This window comes from Monodon monoceros, unplaced genomic scaffold, assembly GCF_005190385.1.
Source record: "Monodon monoceros isolate NGI ecotype Baffin Bay Population unplaced genomic scaffold, NGI_Narwhal_1 Super_Scaffold_18, whole genome shotgun sequence".
NCBI lineage: Eukaryota > Metazoa > Chordata > Mammalia > Artiodactyla > Monodontidae > Monodon > Monodon monoceros.
The window spans coordinates 100,657,432-100,669,494 of record NW_021703774.1 but is presented as its reverse complement, the minus strand read 5'-3'; the positions used below and the strand labels follow the sequence as shown (position 1 = coordinate 100,669,494).

The window sequence follows — 12,063 nt, the reverse complement described above, 5'->3', positions numbered from 1 at the left end:
TCTGTTATTACTGTTATTATTATTACCTTTTATTGAGCACTTTCTCTGGGCAAGCCCTTGTTATAAGTTTGGCCCTATAAAATTTATTTCCTAACATATTTTGCAAATGGATAGTTCCATGTAATTGTTAAAATTACCTGCTATAACATTTCTTTAGGTTACTCACCCAATGTTTTTTACCATGTAATCTAAGGAGGAGAGTGCCTCAACTGGGTCCCGCAGACATAGTCTTTAGAATTTGGTAATAATTTCAATAAGAAATTTGTCTTCATTTTGTATTTTTGTTTTAATGGTAATATTAAAAAGCAGCATTTACCCTCTTTTGGGGGGGAGGAGGACAGGGATAATTAAAAACCAATCGACTGGACTTCCCTGGTGGCGCAGTGGTTAAGAATCCACCTGCCAATGCAGGGGACATGGGTTCAAGCCCTGGTCCGGGAAGATCCCACATGCTGTGGAGAAACTAAGCCCGTGTACCACAACTACTGAGCCTGCACTCTAGAGCCAATGAGCCACAACTACTGAACCCTGCCCCTGCCTAGAGCCCGTGCTCTGCAACAAAGAGTAGCCCCTGCTCACTGAAACTAGAGAAAGCCCGCGTGCAGCAACGAAGATCCAATGCAGCCAACATAAATAAATAAATTAAAAAAGAAAAAAAAACCAATAGACGTTCCCATAATAAAAGACTTTTTTCTTAAGTTGATGTTTTTCGAAGTGGGAAATTCATTGCCAGAGATGCTTCAGAATTTTTTTTTCTTTTAAAGTGTCCTTACATTGTTAACATTTGAAAAATTTGCTGCAAAAATTTAAATTAAAATTTCCTTTACCATGTCCCCAGCTTACCCATATAATTTCTGGAAGATGTTAGCCTCTTTCATGAAAAATCAACCAATATTCATTGACATTTGCTAAGCCATATTAAGAGGTGAAAGATACATATAGAGATGACAGGAAACATGATAAAAGATAACTAAGGAACAGAAAAGTATTATTTTTTTTGAATTTTATTTTATTTACTTTTTTATACAGCAGGTTGTTATTAGTTATCCATTTTATACATACCAGTGTATACATGTCAATCCCAATCTCCCAATTCATCACACCACCATACCCCCCCACCACTTTCCCCCGTTGGTGTCCATATGTTTGTTCTCTACATCTGTGTCTCTATTTCTGCCCTGCAAACCGTTTCATCTGTACTACTTTTCCAGGAGGAACAGAATAGTATTATATGTTAAGTATCAAATGTGACTGTAAGTGCTAGAAGAACTGAGATGATCCTTGGTCTGGGATGATCGGAGCAAGATAAGAAGGGAGCTGAGGATTCAGCAGATGCAGAAGATGGAAAGAACATTCTGAACAATGGCAAAGGCTATAATGCAAGGAGCACCTGAGAGACTGGTCCCAAGAAAGAAGCTAGAATAATAGAATGAGAACAGCCTATTCATCTTCCCTGACGAGACTATGAGGACCTCTCAATCCTGTTTCCTTCAGTCTCCATAAGAAATCCAAGCCTTCTTAGTCATTGCTCATCACCTGGATTCTTATCACCATATGGCTCTGAAGGTTCCCTAACCTGTTCAATCCTTCTCCCTTTCTCAACCTTCCAAACCCTTCCAGTTGCCCTCTAGAACTTATGACAAATTACCAGTAAGATCCCTTGTATATTCCACCTCTGGAAAGCTCTGGCCTCTCAGTTCCTTGACTTTCTCCCCTCCAGCAACCTGTTCTTCCATCGCACTTCAGTCGCCTAGAAACATGATCATGTCCAGGTCGTTTTCATCAGAAATAAATGCTCCGCCTCCCAGATCTCAATTTCAAGCATCCCTCTCTGACCATCAATCTCTATTGTTCCAACTCATTGCCTCCAGTATCTTGATTCCAACAATGATTTGACCCCACCAGGACCTCTAATCCATTGTCCCTACTACTTTTTTTACCATCTGCAACCATGATTGGTCTCACTTAAATTTATGACCACAAGCCTCAATGGGTTCTTAGCACTGCTCAGCAATCCTACTATATTTTCCTTATCAGCTCACTCTCTTATTCTCCAAGAGGTTTATGTTACTTCTCCTCCTCTTTCCTCAAATCTTCAATACCTTCGACCCTTTACCTGAATTCAACTGCTGACCCTGCTTCTTATTTCTTGTTTTATTGATACTAAGAATATCAAAGCCCTCTGAAGAAATATCCTCATCTTCCCACCACCACATCTGCAAATTTATCTGTGTCTATTCTTCTCTGCTCTGGTTTCTCTCTTGTTGGCCCTTCTCCCTCCACCTGTGCACTGGATTCCATTTCTTCAGCTACTCAAGGACTTTCATACCGTAGTAATTCCTTTTTCACCTGCATCCTCAGACCTCTCTCTCTCTCTCTCTCTCTCTCTCTCTCTAATCATTCCCATCAACTTACAAACATACTGTAATGTTTCCCATTTTAGAAAATTTTACTTGACCCCCGCATACCCATCTCACTCCCAGTTCTCTACTCCCTTTGTAATAAAACTCCAAAAGGGATATTTACATTTGGTGCCCATGATTCTTCACCCATCGTTTTCTCCTCGACCAGGTCCAATCAGACCACACTTGTCAAGGTCACCTTGTGGCCAAACCAGTAGCCAATTCTCAGTTTTCATCTTACTTAACCACTCAATAGCTTATGACCCAGGTACTCACTCTCTCCTCCTTGAGACATTTCCTTTGCCTACAGGGATACAGAGCACTAGTGGTTTCTCTCCTACCTCCTGGCTAGACCTTCTAAGTTACCGATGCTGGCTCTTCTTCCTTCTCCCAGGATCTAAATGTTGGACTGTCCCAGGGCAGTACATTTGATCCTCTTCTCTATTAAGACTCTCTCTCTCAAGGTGTTATTATCCAGACCCATCTCTTTAAGTGTATCCACACATTGATAATTCTCAAAATTTTATCTCCAGACTGGACCTCTCCCCTGAATTCCAAACTCGTGTATTTAGTTGACATCTCAACATCTTTACTCAATGTGTTCAGTAGGAAAATCAAATGTTACATGACAAAAACTAAACTCCTGATGCCCATGAACACATCTTCCATCTCCTCATCTCAGTAAATAGCTCAACCATTCATTCAGTGACTCAGGTCAAAAACAAATGGGTCTTCACTGCTGCCTCTATGTCTCTCACACCCCATAACAAATCCAGGCCTGTTTGCTCTACCTTCAAATTATCACTTCTCACTATTTCCATTGCAGTCAAAATACTATCTAACCTATACAATTTTTTCACCTGTACAATTGTGATAGCTCTAGCCTCCCTACTTCTAATCTTGCTTCCCACCCACTAACATACACACATGTACTTATTCAGTATTTTCTGTGTAGAGTTCATGTTAGTGAATAAAAAGCTGGCCCCTCCTTGGAGCAGGCCATCTGTGTAAGTTCACATTAGACGATAAGAACCATGAGAGCAGAAACCATGGCTATCCTAACCAACATTGTATTCCCAGCTCCCAGCAGAGTACAATGCTCCTTGCCTCTAACAAGTATCCAATAAAAATTATTGAATTTATGGACGGCTTCATTCCACAAATAGATACCCACAGTTAGAGAATAGTGAAGTTTTGCAACAACCATTGTGATAGATGCCCCTCTAGAGGCTCAACAAGACACTGACACAAGGGCTTTGGGTGTTAACGCAAGCCAAGACTCAGGAGACAGCAGAATACATCTGACCTGGAAGAACTGGAACCAATTTGCCCAGGCAGGAAGCAAGTATGTGGTATAAACAGCGTGAATGAAGCTTGACCTGGAAGCCACAGGTTTAGCATGAGAAAGGGGCTTCCTGATCTCAGCCAGACCCGTTAACAAAGAGTAGATAAACCAAGTCCCTGGGCTGGAGCAAATAAGGCTGCTGACTCAAGTTAGCTTGAGAGAAAGGAGAGAAAGAGCCAGGAGCCACTAAGAGTAGAAATAATGTGTAATGTAATGCCTTTGCATATCACTCTTATTTTATACTATGTTGATAGAAAAAATCATATCCACACTACTATTAACATTGCTGGAAAATGCTGGCCATCTTTAAATGCTAAAGGCACAGATACTAAAGGAGAAGGAAGCAGGTCTTTGGTCTCTGGCTACTCCCGAAGTGAGAGAGAAAGGAAGGAAGCATTCATTAACTTAAACAGCCTCCTCCCTTCCCACTCACTTTTCCCTTTGAGAAAGGACAACGTACTTCCTTCTTTGCCTCTGGTCTCTGACACTACACAGTCCCACTAGGATCCCCTTCAGTTTTCTCTATAGAATATTAAAACAACTTCAACTCTGTTTTAAAAATCAAGCAAACCAATTGTTCAGGCCCTGTTTAAAAATCCGAAGCATCACAGGGTTTTGTGCGTTCTATATGGCTTTTTGTTCCTTACTCTTGTTTCTTCTCTTTTTGCCAAATTTCCTCCTGCTTTTCCTTAAATGTAATTTTACTAAATTTAAATGCATAAGCAAAGCATATACATTTGTAGAGTTTGTGCACATTTGTAAAAATAAACATAGGAATTAGTAAATTTTATAGATTTTTTCCTCATGTAAATTATTTTCCAGTCTTTCATTGTGCCAAATACCTTCAGAATTTCACTGAGTATTCTTTCAACTTTTCTCAAGGCCTGAAATTTTTCAAAATACAAAGTTTAGAAGGAAGAAACCTTTACTGGGAATGTTGAGTTTTAACTTTGCATGTGACCTGAGATTTCAGTCTCAGATTTCATTCTGTTGGTTAGAAACCCCTTTCAACTTTTTTTTTCCAGAGAGCTAAGTGGTATGTACCTTAAAAAAAAAAAAAAAAAAAGACACACTGAGGCTCCCAAACTAGTTCTTCAGATATTTGACTTTTCTTAAATAACTCTAAGTTCAACTCAGCTGGAATTTTGAGTATCACTTGAGTGCACTTGTATCCTTGCCTTGTTAGTTTTCTCTGTCCTGTATTTTTTATTAACTGGTATTTCAGCTTATGAGATTCTCTTTCAGAGGAGGATATAATGGTCTTTTCTATAGAATTCTGCAGCCCCACTGCTTTTAAAGGTATTGTACTGCCCAACTGTAACCTGCTGGGGTATGGTGTGACATTTGGGTATTTATGTGGTGGACATGCAGCATCAGCATATTTTGGGGAATATACAACTCGGCTTGCAGAAGAGGCATATTCTTTGGAAAGGGTGATATGCCTGAAAAGCAAGTTATTTTTAAAGGCCTTGTTACCTTGAGGAAAACCTCACGTAGAAACACCAGAAAATCTTCGTGTCCCAAGGGCTTTGACGTGGCACAGTTTGGGTTACAGCGTATTTTCCTTGTATATATTGGTTCATCAAGCTCAAACCAACCTCATAATTATGTGATTGTGACAAGATTAACTGACGGACAAACCAAAAGTCCTGAAGGTCAGCTGAGGGGCCCTCTACCCAATCATACTTTCACTTTTCAGTTATTTTTAGGCTGGCTTGGTGAAAATGTGCCAGGCAGCTATGCAGAGAATTACACACGCTTTGTTCCAAGACCCCTTCATTACTATTGTGTGAAATGTGCACAACTTATCAAACCTAGGCACAAAGTAGAAGATTGATTTCCAGAAAAAAAAAGGTCTTGTTTATAAGAAAATTTCAAAATATAGAAAAACAAAAAGAATTTCATAAACACCCATGTGTCAACACCCAGAACTGAACATTGTTAACATTTTGACAAATTCTTTGTCTTTCTATACAAGAAGTAAAACATTACAGATAAAATTCAAGTCCCCTTGACCATTCCCCTCAACTCCAGTCCAAACCGACTACCCTGCCAGTGTCTTCAGAGGAAACCACTTTTATGAATTTAGGTGTATCCTTCCAGTGTGTTTTGTTGTACTATTACATATACATATATGTGTTTGTATTGTATATTCATATACATATATATGCATACATATAGAAATAAATCAATTCTTTATAATATGAATGTATTTGTCCATTTAAAAATGTTACATAACTAGAACATAATCTACAACTTGCCCTTTTTATTCAACTTTATGATTTTTAAATCCATCTTTGTGGTATTTCTCTTAGCTGATAGATAATATTCCACAGTATCACTATACCATTTTTTGGGGGGGGGTACCAAATTACTTTATTTGAAGGAATGGTACTAAGGAAAGGACTTGTAGATATTTTGGTACAACTTACAGAAAAGGTAAGGTAACCCAAATATGCATGCACTGCCTTGGTGACCAGGGAAGTCACCCCTGTGGCTACGGGAAGCCAGCCTAAGGCTTAGCTCTCATTATCACTATTTCCCAGGGCGTGCTTGTCAAAAAGATACTGTGCCATGCCAGATTCGGGGGCCCCATCGTGCACAAGTGGGTTACATGGTCACCCAATTCTTTAATGGATTTCACCTGCTCATTCAGATAATGAGTCTCAATGAAGTCACACAAATGGGGGTCATTTTTCTCAGTGGCCAGTTTGTGCAGTTCCAGGAGTGACTGATTCACACTTTTTTCCAAGTGTAGTGCACATTCCATTGCATTCAGCCCATTCTCCCAGTCATCACGGTCTGGTTTCTTGATATCCTGAAGGAAGATTCGGCCACCCCGTTGGTTCTGCAGCTTCATCAGTTTCTCAGCATGTTCCCTCTCCTCACAAGATTGGTGAAGAAAGTATTTGGCAAAGTTCTTCAAAGCCACATCATCGCGTTCGAAATAGTACGACATGGACAGGTAGACGAAGGAGGCGTAGAGCTCCAGGTTGATCTGGCGGTTGATGGCGGCCTCCGAGTCCTGGTGGTAGTTCTGGCGCACCTGCGAGGGGGACGCGGTCGTCATGGCGGGCGGCTGAGGTGAAACGGTGGCGGTGGCTGCTCGGCGCTGTAACGGCGGCGGGGACCTTGGGGCGGTCGGAGGGCGCCGTGAGGCGGTGGCGAGGGCTGGCTCTGAGCGGCCGGCCGGAGCAGGGGACGAGCGCCAGGTTCCGTCCAAGCACTGTTGAAGCAAGAAACCGCGGCGACTCTCCGCGAGGACTGTCACACTATACCATTTTATTTATTTATTTTTTCTTTTTTCGATACGCGGGTCTCTCACTGTTGTGGCCTCTCCCGTTGCGGAGCACAGACAGGCTCTGGACGCGCAGGCTCAGCGGCCATGGCTCACGGGCCCCGCCGCTCCGCGGCATGTGGGATCTTCCCGGACCGGGGCACGAACCCACATCCCCTGCATCGGAGGCGGACTCTCAACCATTGTGCCACTAGGGCACCCCCACTATACCATTTTAAATTTAAGTTTCAAGTTTCCTTGAGGATGGTCATTGAAAATGTTTCTACTTTTTATTATTACAATGTTTCAACAAACAAGAGATTCTTATACCTGTCTCCCACTTCACGCATGAGACAAATTCTCTATAATGTATAACTAGAAGTGTAATTGCTGGGTTGAAGGATATAAACAATTAAAATTTTATAGGTATTATCAATGTGTACTACATAGGGAGTATATTAATTTAGATTTCCACTGAGGGAATGAGCCATGCTACTTGTCCACATCTTTGCCAATGGTTGATACTTTCCAATTTTTTTAATCTGAAGAGTGATTTGTTTCGCTCTGGTAAAATTGAACATGGTTTCATATGTTTAACCACTCAGTTTTCCTCCGCTGTGATATATGTTCATTTCCTAGACAAAGCAAATCTTAAAAGGAATTTGAAAACCACTTTCTCAAAAAGCAATCATACCAAAATTTTGATATATAGGTTGTTAATGTTTAAACTGGTATCTTAATGTATTTGTTTTCATTTTTGTGCATCATAGGGACTAACCTGTCTTAATTTTTCTTAGTGCAAATAAAAATATGCTTCTTAGGGCTTCCCTGGTGGTACAGTGGTTAAGATCCCGCCTGCCAATGCAGGGGACACGGGTTTGAGCCCTGGTCCGGGAAGATCCCACATGCCACGGAGCAACTAAGCCCGTGTGTCACAACTACTGAGCCTGCACTCTAGAGCCCGTGAGCTACAACTAGTGAGCCTGAGTGCCACAACTGCTGAAGTCCGCGCTCCTAGAGCCCATGCTCCACAACAAGAGAAGCCACCACAATGAGAAGCCCGCGCACCGCAACGAAGAGTAGCTCCTGCTCGCTGCAACTAGACAAAGCTCACGCACAGCAACAAAGACCCAATGCAACCAAAAATTAAAAATAATAAATAAAACAAATTAATTTTTTAAAAATATACTTCATAAATATGGTAGCAAAACAAATATCTTCGGTGCACCACCCAATGTTTGGCAGATAGTAGGTGCTCAATAAATACCTGCTAAATTAAAAAATAAAAGGAGTAGGGCAAAAGGTAATTTCAGAAGGAGCATTTCAGAACAAGTGCTCTGGTAAAGATAAAACTATACACTAAAAAAAAATAAATAAATACACAACCAATACTTCTTTCTGCTAATCACACTGTCTCTTGTAATGACTTAGATTCATGGTTCCACTTTTCAGGTTCAAAATCAAATGCTTCTAATGCTAATGACTTAACCTAGATGACGTATCAGGGACTCACCATCAAAGTTCTACACACAAGTCTTCCCTGCCCACCCTCTGATGGTGTGTCCTGGCTTTGACTACAAATAAAACAAAGAATATTAATTGAGTGTAGTTGTAGCACCCCTGAGTTTTCAGCTGAAAAAGTAACACATATAAGGACTCTCAAAATATCAAGAAACTGCTTTGACTCTCTTCTTGCTCAGTTGATTTGGATTTTGTGGGCAGATACTTGTAGTAGTTGTTTCTTTCTTTAATATTCTAAAATATACTCCCTCTAGAGATTACTCCATTCATATCAAGCTTAATTTTAACTAATCAGTTAGTTGTTAAATGGGCCATTTCTGAGCTATCATCATTTTAGTAACAGTAACATTTAAAATCTCTGGAATGAGAATTCAAAATAAGGCAACTATAATTTCCTAATGCAGTAGCTAGCTTTTTCTTATAAAACAAAAAAGTTATCCCACTGAAGAAACTACACACTTTGACCATTTTCACCTTGCAATATGTATTCGTCTTGACTCACTCTTTTCTATTGACACCCTTGCAAGTTTGTCCAATATTAATGCTCTGTTTGGAAAATAGCTGGAGTTACAAAAAAGCTGCATCCATCATATAGCTTTACAGTATCTCATAACAACGAATACTAAAACTGAAACTACCCTACTCTCTGGATATTTCCCCAGTGGTGCTCATGGTGAAGGAGATGGGCTTCACAGCAAACCCAGGAGAAATGAAAGAAAGCTACTATCTTAAAGGAAAGCAGGTGACAAGAATATCATGACTTTTATGATACAGGGCAGCATTCTCACACTGGTGTGCTGAGGACTGCTTCCTTGGTTATATGAGATATGAAAAAACATGTTAATATATTAACATGGATATTAATGAATACATTAACATAAATGTCAACCTATCAAATGTTAAATATTAACATCTAATAGTTAATATTGGTATGGTAACATTAATGTTAACATAGTAAAGCCTTTGAGAAGTTATGGAGTAAAAAATCACATTTTTAACTCTTTTTATCCCTATATCTTCCAAACTTTTTGACCCCAAAACCCTTTTTTTAAATGTAATACCCACAGAGCTAATGTTTTACGGAACACAGTTAGGGAAACTCTGATATGCAATAACAAACATGATTTATTTGATTTAAACAGTGCATTTCATTGGTGTATTTCATCAACAAATATTTCCTTTATCGATGACTGATATCTACTAACATGAGGTTCTGGAATGCTTTCCCCAGCTCACATGCTTCAGAGAAAGAGTTCTGGACCAAAATTCAGTTCCCCACCCCTACAAATGGCCTTGGATTTAGTCCTTACAAACTGATAAGAAACTCTCTGCCCTGCGGCACTACCACCATCCCCTTGAGTCAAACACTGGGTTTGAGGACGCCTGCACCTCTGTGCCTTGTAATCTGAAGCAAATATCTGAGCTGCTTATCCTGAGGCCCCATGTGAAGATGAATTATCATCAGGCCTGAAAAGATAATAAAGAGGTATTCTGAATCATCCCCCAAATTAAATTGCATTTGTATATAGTTTTTTTATCGCGGTAAAAAACAGCATAAAATGTACCATCTTAACCATGCTTAAGTTTACAGTTCAATAGTGTTAAGTACATTCACATTATTGTGTGACAGCTCTCCAGACCTTTTTCATCTTGCAAAACTGAAATTCTCTACCCACTGAATAACAATTCCCCAGTTCTCCCTCTCCCCCAGACTCTGACAATCACCATCTTACTTTCTGTTTCTATGAATCTGACTACTCTATATTCTTCATAAAAATGGAATCGTACAATATTTGTCTTTTTGTGACTAGCTTATTTCACTTAGTATAATGTCCTCTGGTCCCTACATGGTGCAGTATGTGACAGGATTTCCTTCTGTTTTAAGACTAAATAATATTCCATTGTATGTACTACATTTTTTTATTCATTCATTCATTCATGTACATTTGAGTTGTTTCCACCTTTTGGCTATTGTGAATAATACTGCAATGAACATGAGTGTGCAACTATTTCTTTGAGATCCTGCTTTCAATTCTTTTGGATATATACCCAGAAGTGGAATTGTTGGATCATATGGTAATCCTATTTTTTTTATTTTTTGAGAAACCTCTATACTGTTTTCCACAGCAGCTGCACCATTTTACATTTCCACCAACAGTGCACAAGGTTTCCAATTTCTCCACATGATCACAACACTTATTTTCTGTTTTTCTGATAGTCATATATAGTTTCATTAGGTGTATTTTTATTGGTTCTAATTCTGAGAAAAATATCTAATAGTTCTTCATTAATCTAAATATTTAATTACCTGGAACACATACAAGTGGTGTCTAAAGAGAAATAAGTCTTTTCTCCAGCATGAAAGGAAAGCACAGTAAGAACCAGTATCTACAAATATGTAATTAAGGGAAACTAAGCCCAAAAATCAGAACAAAACAAGTTAATCATTTTTTGCAATTGCTTGATCTTTCATACGATTAAGATGACAAGGATTTAAATCTGTTTTTATTTAGCTATTTGTTTAAATAATAGCATTGAACATTGCAAACAGTATTGTATTCTGCATTGTAATGTGTTTAAAGATATTAAGTTTTAAACTGACTTTTTTAACTGTTCGTGAAATTCTATGGAAATAAGCATATCAAAATGAATGAATGGTGTGTGTTCCCTGAGACTCAAGGGATTTCTAGGAAGTTTTCCTATCAACATTAACTTAATCTTCCCAGCATCTTTATGGGCTGAAAAACTGAGATACAACAATCTGCCCAAAGACGTATATTTAATAAGTGGTTAACTGAAACTCAAAGCTAGGTGTTCTCTCTCCAAATCCCTACTTCTTTTCACTCCTCCATTAGAAAACATAGTTCTATTTGAATTAGTTCAGTTTTGCAAATATTATTTTTACCTCTTTTGGGGGTCTCTAAATACACCAAACACATCTTTTCTTCAAATAAGGGCTCAATTAATTACATTTTGGACTCTGTGTGGGAAGTTAAAACAAACTTTCGGTGCCAGTGCAGCTCCCAGCTGTGAAAAGTCAACATGAAAACAAGGCGTTGTCACACATCCAGACGCAGGTCAGGAGCACACATCCACACACGGGACTTGGCTTATGACAGAAGGTTGTGGACAGGGCCAGGGCCAGGCTCTCCACTCCCTCCTTCCTGCCTGCTATGCCTCAGATCGCCCTTGGATCTCATTAGATCAGCAGAGAGGCCCTCCAAGTCTTCCAAAACCACCAAAGGTTTGTGCAATTTTGGAAGAAGCTGCAACACTACGTTCTGCTAGCAGTCTGCTGGATTGGTTGCCTCACTTTTTTTTTTTTTTAAATGGCTGCCTGGGCCTCTTTCTCTTGTAAGAGAAAGAATTAAAAATTCAGATATTGAATTGTTGATGGCAAATTATGGTTTATCCATAAGAGTTTTGGAATAAGCCACGTGAATTAAAGATTCTTATAACTGGCTCCTTGTAGATTATATATATATATATATATATATATATATATATATATATATATA

At 39.2% G+C, this 12,063-nt stretch overlaps 1 pseudogene; it reads right to left on the bottom strand.

The window, feature by feature from the left end:
- Positions 1 to 6,108: 6,108 nt before the first annotated feature.
- LOC114899116 lies at positions 6,109 to 6,864 on the bottom strand (annotated as a pseudogene).
- Between the last annotated feature and the right edge of the window lie 5,199 nt (positions 6,865 to 12,063).